Source organism: Schistocerca piceifrons, chromosome 4, assembly GCF_021461385.2.
Source record: "Schistocerca piceifrons isolate TAMUIC-IGC-003096 chromosome 4, iqSchPice1.1, whole genome shotgun sequence".
Classification (NCBI taxonomy): Eukaryota; Metazoa; Arthropoda; class Insecta; order Orthoptera; family Acrididae; genus Schistocerca; species Schistocerca piceifrons.
In genome coordinates this window covers 630,976,788-630,989,405 of record NC_060141.1, presented here as the reverse complement: position 1 = coordinate 630,989,405, position 12,618 = coordinate 630,976,788, and positions in this window count along the sequence as shown.

Here is a 12,618-nt window from a genome sequence, read left to right as displayed (position 1 = left end):
AGCAATTTGCGGAAGGGTTGCACTTCTGTCACGTTGAACTATTCTCTTCACTCGTCGTTGGTCCCGTTCTAGCAGGATCTTTTTCCGGCAGCAACAATGTCGGATTCCTGATATCCACAGTACGCTCGTGAAATGTTCGTACGCGAAAATTTCCACTTCCTTTCTACCTCGGAGATGCTATGTCCCATCGCTCGTGCGCCGACTATAACACATGAGTCCCGATTTCAGTTGGTGACAGCTGATGGTAGGGTTCGAGTGACACAGACCACACGAAGCCATGGGCCCAGGTTGTCAACAAGCCACTGTGCAAGCTGATGGTGGCTCCATAATGGTGTGTGCTGCCTTTACATGGAAAAGGAATGGGTCCTCTGATCCAACTTAACCGATCACTGACGGTAAATTATTATTTTCAGGTACATGGAGGCCGTTTGCTGCCATTCATGGACTTCGTGTTGTCAACGATGGAATTTTATGGATGATAATGCGACCTGTCACCGAGCCATAATTGTTTGCGATTGGTTTGAAGAACGTTCTGAACAACTGGAGCGAATGATTTTGCCACTCAGATCGCCCGTCACGAATACCCTCGAACATTTAAGGGACATAATCGAAAGGTCCGTTCGCGCACAAAATCCTCCACCGGCAGCACTTCCACGATTATGGACGGCTGTAGAGGCAGAATGACGAAATATTTCTACAGAGGGCTCTCAACGTCTTGTTGAGTGCATGCCATCTCGATTTGCTGCACAATGCCGGACAAAAGAAGGTGCAACACGATATCAGAGGGTATTCCATGACTTTTGTCAGCTCACTGTAGTTTCCTACGTGTCAGCGAGCGAGCCTTTCTTGAACCCAGTAGAGGAGAGTTGGCCACGCCGATACGCCTTCCATAGATGGTGCACCTTACGTTATTACTTTGTCAGCCAGGTTGGCCGTCACTCTCCTATCGAACAGCTCTCGTGTACTTGTTCTGAATATGCCACTGCTGACAATACTACGCTTCCTGTACCAACTTCTACATACTAAGGACTTGCTTTTTGTTTTAGGTCGTCGATTTTATTCTTTACTTTCTACGACGTTGAAAGGTATCTTAACAATTAAGGGGTATCTTTACAATTAATCTGAATATGGGGGGGAGGGGGTAAAGTGTGACCTCAATACAACTGTCACGCAAACAGAATTCAGTAGGATGTGCCGTACATCAGAACTGGGTGAAGCATGGAGTGGAATTTTAGCAGTGAGAGCGTAAACAAAATTTCTGGCAAGAGAACATTTATTGGATGGGTAAATTTAATTGCACACACGAACGTGTATAGTGAGTAATATGATGGTTGCTGTTGCCTGCAATCTATTACTTCGCACATTAATTAACCCTAGAACTTTACTCGAGGGTCCCCTGAAAGGTCTATGATCTTTGGAAGAGGAATGATCAAAGGATGGTTTAATCACGAACACTTACATTCACATGCACTTGAGAGACTAACAGGAAGGAAAAGAACTAAAAACCTTCACCACAGCACACGTGGGTAGCAAGAGAGGCTATCCCCTTGATTTTAACATGCGGGATAAATGAATAAAATTTCTATTAAAGTGAATTGCTTTAAACTGAAGCATAATTAAGATTCAAAATTAATTTAGATGTTCAACAGCGGAAGATCACTGCGGCCTTGGCACTGTAAACTTCCTCATTAGATCACGACCACGTGGTCCTCACATACAAAAGTGTGCACAAAGAAAGTTATCAAGTGATACGAATTGCACAAAATTCAGTCATAAAATCACGGAAATCATACGTAATATACATGCTCTCGCGAAAGGGAAACTAAGCAAAATGAACTGAATCACAATAAACTCAGCACGGCTCCATTTGTTTAACACTTCAAATGAACAATAGCCTACACCGTCCCTGGATTTTAACGCATATAACAATCGCTAATTGGCAAGTAAAATTCGTCACACACGACAATAAACTGTGAACGATAAAAGGAATCATTTACTGTGATCAGCTTTGAAAAACTTACATAAAACAAAACATTTACTTCTCAACGAAATGGCACACTCACCGCCAGTAGGTGTCACCCGTCTAGCGTCCCACGGAACACTCCACGAGCATTCGTTCTCCAACCAAAACCGCTCCCCGTACCGACGGAAGTGGCCAGAGGAACCACTATTGTGGTGCCAACCTATGCAAAAGGTTCGTCCAAGGCAAACAGAAACCTCTTTGCTACCTGGTACGTGCTTCCTACAGTTGGCTGTCCTGACACACTGGCAGACGGCTACACTCTCACGGATCTACACACCGAAATCCTTGCTATCAAACATGCTTGTGGGGCTCCGACAAGTACCAATAACCTAATGAAATGTTAAAACGAAATATGGATAGTGTACTGTGGCCACCACAAACACACTCAGCTGCTCAGTCTTTTCCCTTCTCTTCTTTACATCTAGGGTAATAGTCCATTTGCACCAACAACTGAGTTGCCAAACAGATGAAGCTGTGTGGTATGGCAAAATCAATAGTAATACATCATTTATTTACTGGCTGGACTGTGTAGTTTTTCTTTTTCTTCCTTCTTCTTGAAACATCAAAACATTCTTTTTGTAAATATAAGGCCACGAAGTATTATAAAAGAAAAGACATATTTCTAACTTTAAGTACTTCTCAAAATTAAAACATCTTTTGATATATATCCAAGGGCAGAACGGAAATAATCATATTCTTGGGTATATAAGGTAGTACTCATCTTCAGTGAGTGAAGATACCGTTCATAAAACATTTCTACGTTATTTATTTCCACCTGTGATGTACAGGTTGTTAATAAAGTCCCGCTATCACTTCAGAAAATCATAACTATTAGAGATAAAGAATCGCGGTTTTTTGTTGTAAACTTTTAGCAACTCTCAAAGGTTTTTTACTTTGTTCTTTGTTGCAGTTGCGACTTGGAGTGCATCAAAATGCTGGCATACCAGCAGTAGACGCAGTGTGTCCTCTGGTATGCAGACTTCGGATCTGTGACGATGGTGCTGCGGAATGATCACTCCACAATGGGAGAGCTGCACCTGCAAAAACAAGCATAATAAAGTGGTTCAAAAGTTTGAAAGAAACAGGCAGTCTGAAAGACCGCTTTCCAAGTAGACTCCTCCCTGCGTCTCAAGCACGTGTTGACAGCGTGCAAATTCCATTTCATCCCAGCCTGTAGATGTCAGTTCCTCATACAAGATGCGAATTACAGGAAGCAAGATCAACTATCCGTAAAGTGTCACATTAACGGTTACTCCTTTCTGTGTAAAAAGCGTAGAGGGTCCAAGCATTGCACGCAAGTGTTCTTCTGCTGTATCCATTCGAATGTTCCATGCCGGCCACCACAGATGCTGACAAAGACTACTGAAAACTGTCTGTTTTTAGATAAAACAACATTCCACATTTCTGGACATATGACTCACTACAATATTAGGATATGGTGCTCCAAAAACCACATCCATGATGGCCTGGAGCTTATTGTTGGTGCGGACTGAAGCCCGACAGGGCGCCAGCGCATTTTTCTTGGCAGAGTAAACCATAACTGGAAATGTTTACCTGGACATGCTCGAACAGTTCCTAGACCCCAGATCGAGGAACTTTATAACCATCATCTTCAAGCACGATGGTGCAGCCCCACGTTGATGTCTGAACGTGTGGGATGTGCTGAATGAAATAGGTCGTGATGGCGCAACCGCATGGTCCCCACTCTCTCCCAATGTCTCGCTAATAAAATCCTCTTAGGGGGTCACATCAAGGATCGCATATAAGCAACACTAGTCGATGCCATTGCTACCCTTCGTGCACGAATCAATGATGCAATCAGAACTATTGATGTTGAAATGTTGATCTGTACATGTGAAGATCTAGAATACTGCCTTAATATTCTGCGAGCGACGGGTGGAGCACTCATGAAATTCTGATATAACAGAAAAATCTTTGTGAACTACCAAATGACTTACAACAAATCATCTGTCTCGAATAGTTTCCAAATTATCATTTTTTGAAATGATAATGCGACTCTGTGGGCATCTTGTGCAACGTTTAGCCAAATGGTAAGATGTCTTAACTCGTTCCACAAGATGAACCTGATTCGAGAATGGCCAAAAGGAGACTGAACACATTTTTACAGGTATGCATCACATTGAACGTTCATTCGTTTATTTCATTATCAGATCATAATCATCACAGGAGATGTGGTATAGTTTTAGGTTTCTTGTTACAATAGATAGTTGTCGACCATCTGGCTACTGCACCCGATGACGTGTTAATTCATCCCACCCAAAGTACAGGGTATCCCTTTCCAACGTATCATATTTCATACTCCCAGGTAATTGCACCTAATGCTAGATCATCTCAGAGAATTTATTTAACAATCATCAGTACACTCCACACGTCAACCACCAGTAGCACAAACAACATCGAATCTGTAATCAATTTCTTGCCATGTTCTTCGTAACATGTCCTCTGTCACTGCTGCAATCGCATCGTTGATATGAAGTCTTAACATAGAAATATCGTCCACTTTGTCCGCACACACGCAGCCCTTCACGAATTCCCCCAAAAAGAAATACAGTGGGGTAATGTCTGGGGAACTGGTGGCCTTGTAATAAATAGGTCTTCCGCGTCCGATGCAGTGATTGGCAACTTTGTATCCAGAAACTTGCTTACAGCCGTTGACCAATGCGGCGGAGCTCCATCTTGTTGATAAATGATGTTGTGTTGGAAGTCTTCCATCTCACGGTATACAAGTATACAAACCGCTTCAGTGTGTCCAGATACAGCCGCGCGTGGTCTCAGGCGCCTTGCCACGGTTCCCGCGGCTCCGCTCCCCCCCCCCCCCCTCCACCTCCCCCCCCCCCTGTCGGAGATTCGAGTGTGTCCTCCCCCCGGGCATGGGTGTATGTGTTGTCCTTAGCGTAAGTTACTTTAAGTTAGATTAAGTAGTGTGTAAGCCTAAGGACCGATGACGTCAGCATTTAGTCCTACAAGAACTTATCACCACCATGTCCAGAAACGCTAGCCCATTGACTGTGTTTTCAGCAGTTCAACAATCCTGTCGCGCATTGGCCCACACTTCACAGACATTTTCAATGGCAGCGTACTGATGTTGCAAGCCCCAAATCCGAATATCATACCGAGTAACCGTTCCTAACACGTGGAAGGTCGCCTCTTCTGAGAATAAATATCTCTCCAGGAAGCTGGCATTCATGTCAGTACGCAGCATATCCGTAATTGTTATTGGTATGGTTTGTCGTTCGGCACCTGACGTTGCATAATTTGCATCTTGTAAGAATTAAAAAGAAGTTGTACTACACAACGCAGTATTGCTCGGGGTAAAGTAGGTTGCCCAGATGCCTGCTGAAACGACTTACATCGGCCTCTGAGAAACGCTTGTGTGATGCCCTCCACTGTCTCTTCCGAAACACTACGACGTACAGTGCCAGGATGTTTTCAGAACATTTCCAGTTGCTACAAATTTACGGTACTTTTTCTTCGCTGTTTTCATCAGGTGAGTCACATCCATACCACCTACAATAATTCCTTTGGCGATTTTGTTTCTGCAAACCACACTACTGCTTGCATGCACTGCTGTGGAGTCGCCATTTTCACTTCATGCGATCATACTGCACTCTGCCGATAATAGTTGGCACGACTAGTGGGGGAATACAAATTCCTTGAGGTTTCCTAGCATACTGCACAATTTCATTGTCATATCTACTGTAGCTTTTTTCCCTGGGCTTTTGAGATGTATAAAATTTGAAAGGGACATTGTGTATAATCTTCAGCACTCGCCATATCTCTGTTATGCACAAAAAAACTACTTCGTGGTGTGTATTAAACAACAATATTATTATAATAAACTCATTATATTAATTACGTACAGTACAATTCATATAATAGACGGCAAAGTTCTCTTTGGTACTGAATGACTTTCCTATCATTGCAATTTAGGCAGAGACCCGCCAAAAACAGGTGTCCCATAGCGTCGACAGTCAAACTTCGCACAAATTAACGCAGCACTATTTTGAAAGAACCATCATGATATCATATTCATCAAAAGTAATAACTTTTCTCATATGAACCTAATTAACACGTGAACGTTGTTTCCCGTAGCTAAATTTTGTTTCCATGGTAACCGGAGTGGCATAAATCTGCTCAAAGGACAATGGTGAGGTCTGTCGTCCAGTCAGATTCAACGCTGTTGCACTGACGGAAAAAATTGCAACTCCAAGAAGGAAATTAAAATTTCGCGCCAGTCGCATGAGAGTGACACTAGTAGAGCCACTATGAGGATGAAAAACAGGTTTGTTTTTTTACATTTTTTTATATACACACTTAACAGTCGTGAGAGTTAGTTACCTTCGAGATTCGGCGTGATGAGTTGATGTCAATCACGAATGCCTTCAAGATGACAGAGACGCCATTATCAACACCTCACTGAGTTTGAAGAAGGTCCCGTAATAGGGCTACGAGAAGCTGGATGTTCCTATTGCGATACTGCAGAAACACTTGGCAGGAATGTAGTCGTTGTACATTATTGCTCACAGCGGTGGTCACGAAAATGTACGGTCGCAGTAAGACTGGGCTTTGATGGACACATGGCACTACCGATAGGAAAGACCATCACGTTCGGCGTATGGCTCTGGCGCATGGTGCTATATCTGCAGTAGCAATCTGAGCAGCAGTTGGTACCACAGTGCCACAACGAACTGTTAGAAATCGGTTACTTCAAGGACAGGTACGAGCCATACGCCCTGTGGTGTGCATTCCGCTGACCTCGAATCATCGTTATTTGCGAGAGCTTATTGTAAAAACTGGTTCTGCCTCGGTGCCACTGATGGCTGTGTGTTGGTTAGAAGGGAGCCAGTTGAGGGCCTGCAGCCAGCCTGTCTGCGAGCTAGACTTTGACTGGACCTAAACGTGGAGGTACGGTCTGGGATGAGAATCCGTATGACAGCAGGAACACGTTCGCGGTTATCCAACGCACCCTGACTACCAAACTGTACGTGAGTCTTAGGATTCGGCCTGTTGTGGTGCTAATCATGAACAGCATTCCTCGTTGGTGTTTTCCAACAGGACAACACTTGCCAACATTGTGCATGAGTGTCGACATGTTGACTTGACCTACTCGATCACCAGATCTGTCTCCAGTCGAGCAGATAGGGGACATCATCGGACGGCAATTTCAGCCTCATCGACCAACAACATTAACCATCCCTGTATTGACCAACCGAGTGCATGAGGAATGGAACTCTGTCGCACAAACTGACATCTGATACCTGTGCAACGCAATGCGGTTACACCGGTTATTAAAGTACATTCACATCTGCAGTGGCTTATCTCGCGCTTACATTAAACTGTAATGTTGCAGTGTTAATCACTTAAATGTGCTACCTAGACAAATGTATTCCAGAAATTTCATTATTTTGCATTAATCATTTTTTTGGTGTCGCGATTTTTTTCGTCAGTTTATCTCAATTACTGCATACAAATTCTGTACGGTTGGTATTTCCTAACAACCTAAGGCAAAGAAAATTTTGATAGACGATATTACTGCGTACAACTTGCACTTATCCTGGCGCAGCTCGCCAAGCGTTAGAAATCAGAATCACTAGTTCTGCCATGTTCTACGTCAGTGTAGTTAGAGATGTCATTTTGCCTCTCGGGTGCGTTGCGAAACAGAGTGGTCGTCCAGATATGGGCAGGTGCGGGATGCCCTTGACAGCTGGCCGGCATTTCCCGGGAAATTACTCGGTCCGTCCGAATGAGGGCTCGGCAAGTGTGTCGTGGGTCGGATTTCCCTGGCGCGGCATCGCCAAACGGGTTGGCGCAATTCCGCACTCCTAGCGGTTCGCGGGCTGTGTTCGGCGTTATGGCGCAGAACAGACGGCGCGGAAGGTCGAGTGCACGGGGGGGGCTGCCGCGTCGTGAGACCCCACCCTCTCTGACAACATCGCCAGTGTCCCTGCTCACAACAATGGCCGTGGCCGTCAGTCTGAGCTTCATAGTTGAAGACAGAGAAAGTGTACATTCTCACACTGTGCGTCACATGTCCTAGTCGTGCCTGCCTGACTCACACCGTTCTCCCACTATACATCGTTTACTTGTCTCCCTCTCCTTTATTTACTTGCGGTGCTACTCTTTCTCACGGGATCCCGGGTTCGATTCCTAGCCGGGTCGGGGATTTTCTCCAGCCTGGGACATGGTGTTTGTGTTGTCCTCATCATTTCATCATCATTCGGGAAAGTGGAGAGCCTGGAGAGTGAAACGACTGGGAATTTGTACGGGTGGTTATAACCACGCATCTGAGCGCCCCAAAAACCAAATATCATCATCGTCATCATAGCCATTCTTTCCAGCAACTTTTCTCGTCAAATGGCGAAACAGAACAGCGTGATGCAACTGATTTGTAAAATGAATTCGCAAATTTCGAATACGATTGTACAACGGTCATAGGATTTACGAGTAACATACGAAAATTTGTACTTTCAACATTCCAGCCCAGTCAGCAATCGTGATAATCTAATATACAGGGTGGCCCATTGATAGTGACCGGACCAAATATCTCACGAAATAAACATCAAACGAAAAAACTACAAAGAACGAAACTCGCCTATCTTGAAGGGGGAAACCAGATGGAGCTATGTTTGGCCCGCCAGATGGCGCTGCCATAGGTCAAACGGATATCAACTGCGTTTTTTAAAATAGGAACCCCCATTTTTTAATTACATATTTGTGTAGTACGTAAAGAAATATGAATGTTTTCGTTGGACCACATTTTTCGCTTAAGTACGTGGTATCACGTAACTTTCCGCCAGTGCGGACGGTATTTGCTTCTTGATGCATTACCCGTGTTAAAATGGACCGTATACCAATTGCGGAAAAGGTCGATATCGTGTTGATGTATGGCTACTGTGATCAAAATGCCCAACGGGAGTGTGCTATATATGTTGCTCGGTATCCTGGACGACATCATCCAAGAGTCCGGACCGTTCGCCGGATAGTTACGTTATTTAAGGAAACAGGAAATGTTCAGCCACATGTGAAACGTCAACCACGACCTGTAACAAATGATGATGGCCAAGTAGGTGTTTTAGCTGTTGTCGCGCCTAATTCGCACATCAGTTGCAGACAAATTGCGCGAGAATCGGGAATCTCGAACACGTCGGTGTTGCGAATGCTGCATCAACATCGATTGCACCCGTACCATATTTCCATGCACCAGGAATTGCATGGCGACGACTCTGAACGCCGGGTACAGTTCTGCCACTGGGCGCAAGAGAAATTACGGAACGATGACAGATTTTTTGCACTCGTTCTATTTAGCGACGAAGCGTCATTCACCAACAGCGGTAACGTAAACCGTCACAATATGCACTATTGGGCAACGGAAAATCCACGATGGCTGGGACAAGTGGAACATCAGCGACCTTGGCGGATTAATGTATGATGAGGCATTATGGGAGGAAGGATAATTGCCCCCCATTTTATCGATGGCAATCTAAATGGTGCAATGTATGCTGATTTCCTACGTAATGTTCTACCGATGTTACTACAAGATGTTTCACTGCATGACAGAATGGCGATTGACTTCCAACATGATGGATGTCCGGCACATAGCTTGCGTGCGCTTGAAGCGGTATTGAATAGCATATTTAATGACAGGTGGATTGGTCGTCGAAGCACCATACCATGGCCCGCACGTTCACCGGATCTGACGTCCCCGGATTTCTTTCTGTGGGGAAAGTTGAAGGATATTTGCTATCGTGATCCACAGACAAAGCCTGACGACATGCGTCAGCGCATTGTCAATGCATGTGCGAAAATTACGGAAGGCGAACTACTCGCTGTTGAGAGGAATGTCGTTACACATATTGCCAAATGCATTGAGGTTGACGGACATCATTTTGAGCATTTATTGCACTAATGTGGTATTTACAGGTAATCAAGCCGTAACAGCATACGTTCTCAGAAATGATAACTTCACAAAGGTACATGTATTACATTGAAACAACCGAAATAAAATGTTCAAACGTATCAACGTTCTGTATTTTAATTTAAAAAATTTACCTGTTACCAACTATTCGTCTAAAATTGAGAGCCATATGTTTGTGACTATTACAGCGCCATCTATCACAAAGCGAAAAAAGTGGCCCAACTAAAACATTCATATTTATTTACGTACTATACGAATATGTAATAAAGATGGGGGTTCCTATTTTAAAAAAAACGCAGTTGATATCCGTTTGACTTATGGCAGCGCCATCTCGCGGGCCAACCATAGGGCCATCTGGTTTCGCCCTTCGAGGTAGACATGTTTCGTTCTTCGTAGTTTTTTCGTTTGACGCTTAATTCGTGATATATTTGGCCTGGTCACGATCAATGGACCACCCCTCGATTGCGGTAATGAAACCTGCCGTTACCTAGGTTTCAGCCCAAGTAATTGAGCCTTCTTCAGAAGATATACTTCTTGATTCTACTAACTAACAGTTTAGTTTCACGTGAGCTCCCGAGGCCCACCGCACGGCGTCCATGGAGACGTGGCGCTCTCCGGAGCTTAAGTGTTGGTGGTGAGTTAGTACCTATGCACCGCATTTTTAAAATGTGACTACGCCTATTCAGGCTGTTTTAGTTTTATTCCTAGACCATGCCCTCGTAGACTTATTATAGAATCAGGTATATCTTCTAAAGAAGGCTCAATTACTTGGGCTGAAACCTAGGTAACGAAAACGAGGCTGATAGTTTCTTATATATTATAAAAAAATTTTGCCGGATAGGGACTCGAACCCGTAATCCACGCTTTACGCGAGCAGTCGCCTTAACCGCTTTGGCTACCCGTGCACGACTCACGTCGAACCCAAACTTCGTATGTCCTAGTGTCTATGTCTCATAGTGCTCGCACATAAATCTGGTGATTCCCGCACAGGGAGAGACATTGTTTTGCTCGTCAGATTGCCTTGCTTAGTCATGAAACACAGTAGGGCAGTGTGTATTTTAATATGTCTGAAGAGACTGACGCAATACTCCTTTGTACATGCATGCCATTCCGAAGGAGCAACCACTGCTTACGGTTGGCAACTGTACGAAGTTATGAAATGCATTCGCAAATTTCGGATACGACTGTATAGCGACTACACGATTTATTAGTAATATTTGGAAATTTGGACCGGACCAGGACTCGAACCCAGATTTAACAGCAAGTCACAGCAGGTTTAATAGCAGGTAACAGATCACGGGGTCCCGGGCTCGATTTCCGGCTGGGTTGGGGATTTTCTCTGCCCGGGGACTGGGTGTTTGTGTTGTCCTCATCATTTCTTCATCATCATCATTCGTGACAGTTGTTAGATTGGAAAGTGAAAAAATTGGACTGTGTGAAAATTGGGACTTTGTACGGGCGCTGATGACCGCGCAGTTCAGCGGAAGGGAGGCCTCTGTTAAATGCAGAAGAAAGGGCATATAGACGGTAGGAGTACCTTGATGACATTTGTGACGGGGAACAACTATACCAAAGTATGGGGGAGAGGAGGAAGTTTATGTGAAAGACAAGTTATCCATTCATATGGTGAGAATTTGACAGAAGACTGAGTGATCTGAGATCAAACTAATAAGCAGGAGTCAATGGTGTACCTCTAGTCATTGAAATGCGTGGGATATTAGAGGTGATTTAAAAAAAAGGACAGATTTTAGTTGTTTGTTACAAACTATGGAAGATAGGAACACACCGCGCGTGTCAATGGATAGAGAGAGAGTGTGTTTCGAAGTTTACCTCCAATAATAAACTACCAACAGCCGTTATTTTGGTTTCATTTGTTAGGCAACCGGTTTCGGCATTACATTATGCATGCCATCTTCAGGCCTATACAGTAAAGGTTACAAAAGAGCAATAAATACGTAGTAAAAAGCCAGAAAGTATTATCTAAATAAAGCAACTGTTACACATTCATTTACACATGTAAAAGAAAACAATCTTAACTAAAATCTACTTGTTATAACGTAATATGTACTATCAGGAATTAACCAATTACTCATGCATAATGTGGAAACACCAATAACCTAATGGGAGTAATCATAAAACGGAAGTGTCGAAGTAATGGAACCATCAGTGCTGTATAACTATTGTCTGCAAATATGTATGAGTTTTCGTGACGAGACTCTACTGGTATTGGTCAAAAAGTAAAAGAAGCGGGCAAAGGGACCGACCATCGTATGTTTAGTAAGAAACAGGATCATTATATGATGTACAGTAAGTAATGGTAATCTGTATAGTAAGTATACAAAGTAGACGACAAATTAAACAGAGGAATTACAGCTATTGTAAAACAATAGCTGTACTCTATGGTTATTGGACAATACTCTATCAGGAGGAACCAAAAGAACACTCTAGGATGACTGTAAAATGTAAAACAAGATCCCATATAAGAGTCATTGCTGGGTCTGTAGACATCTTATTGTAACTAGGTATGGAAATGTCGTGTGGCTAGGGCCTCCCGTCGGGTAGACCGTTCGCCTGGTGCAGGTCTTTCGATTTGACGCCACTTCGGCGACCTGCGCGTCGATGAGGATGAAATGATGATGATTAGGACAACACAACACCC